We start from the raw sequence: 1,840 nt of genomic DNA, 5'->3' as shown, positions 1-1,840 counted from the left end.
ACAACAACAACAAGAACCCTACCCTCTAAGTCTCAGCAGGCCCATTCTTCCGTCCTCTCATGCATGGCAGCCCCGCTCAACTATGGGCAGAGGCCCTCTCTTGATTACAGCCCCACATTCTGGAACCAAGTTGGCAAAGAAAATCTTGCTCTTTGAATTTTAGGAAACTGTGGCTACGCCCTTAAAAATCTGACAGGTCATGGTTCCAGCATTTGAGAGCACAGAGGTTGTGGCCCTAACTTTCTAGACTGAGGCAGCTTTGCTTCCAATGCTTTCGCGTTTCTGTTTCCCATTTCTAGAAGAGGTCAGCCAGGTCTCAGCTCTGCTCAAACAAATGGTACAAAGCTCTTTGTTTCCACTAATAAGTGCCCAGAGACACCCAACTCTACCAGTAAGCCTTGGCCACTCAGATCTCTTGCTCCATGGCTCAGCTGCTTTGCCATCTTGCATCAGTCTCCTGGTTCTGCTGCTGACAGTTTTCTGTCACTGCTTATTACCATTTGCGTCATCTCCAGTGTTACAAGGAGCTCTGGTAGCGTAGTGGATATGAATCAGACTGCTGATTACACAGTTAGCAGTTCAAAATACCAATGGTTCCACAGCAGTAAGATGAGGCTTTCTACTCCTGTAAAGATTTACAGCCTTTGAAACCCTATACAGGGTCACTATGAATCGGAACTGACTTCATGGCACATCATCACCACCACCAGTGTTACAGTTCTAATCACTTTCTTTTGAGTCATTAACAGAATTGCCTTTGATATACAAAACCCCAGTCTCTTCTCGACAATCTAGGTTTTTATTAGTACCCTGGCAGCCTCTGCTCATTATCCAGTTTCCAAACCACTGAATTATTCTAGGTATCTGTTAGAGCATCACCCACTCCTGGTCCCAATGCTGTCTTAGTTCTCTAGTGCTGCTATAACAGAAAGATTACAAGTGGGTGGCTTTAATAAACATATATGTATTCTCCTATAGTTTAGGAGGCTAAAAGTCTGACTTCAGATTTCCAGACCTCAATAAAGATCTCGGTTTCCTTTCAGCATCCATAGGCCCAGCATTCCTTGATGATCCCCATGTGTCTGGGTCATCAATCTTTTTCTAGATCTAGCAGATTCACTGTGCAGGGACCTCAGTACAATGAACATATTACACTCCCATCTCTTCTATCTTGGTGGTAATATTGATGTTGTTGTTAAGTTTTGTTGAGTTGGTTCCGAATCATAGTGACTCTGCATAGAGTCTCTGAGGAACAGCTGGTGAGTTTCAGCTATACCTCGGAGTTCGAATCAACCTTGTGGCTGAGTACTTATCCTACAGCACCATATAGGTCCCTCTAATCTTTGCTTACTTATCTCTTCTTTAAGTAAAAGATCACATCCCAAGAAATCTCCCCTTACATTAAATCAGGGTTCTGACAGAATTCAGTATGTTGCATCCTACCCCTAACCCTCTTACAGGTTTATCACATCCAATCATATCATGGAGGAACATGCTTGTTGCTAAATTGTTGTTGCTAAATACATTCAAGTTGGTTTTGATTCATAGCACCCTGTGTGGAGTTTCCAAGGAGTGGTGGGTGGTTGTGAACTGACAACCTTGTGGTCAGTAGTCCAATGTTTATCTTACAGCACTACACCAGGAGTCCTACATCACTACATCACTGCCAAACCACTGAGAATTCTAGTCCAGAAAGTTTTACTAAAGGTTATACAGCAACAGCTGCAAGCATACATTGACAGAGAACTTCCAGAGGTTCAAGCCGGATTCAGAAGAGGCCATGGAACAAGGAATATCATTGTTGATGTCCGATGGATCTTGTCTGAAAGCAGAGAATATC

Source organism: Chrysochloris asiatica, unplaced genomic scaffold, assembly GCF_000296735.1.
Source record: "Chrysochloris asiatica unplaced genomic scaffold, ChrAsi1.0 scaffold00158, whole genome shotgun sequence".
Classification (NCBI taxonomy): Eukaryota; Metazoa; Chordata; class Mammalia; order Afrosoricida; family Chrysochloridae; genus Chrysochloris; species Chrysochloris asiatica.
Note: the sequence above shows the minus strand (reverse complement) of the source record.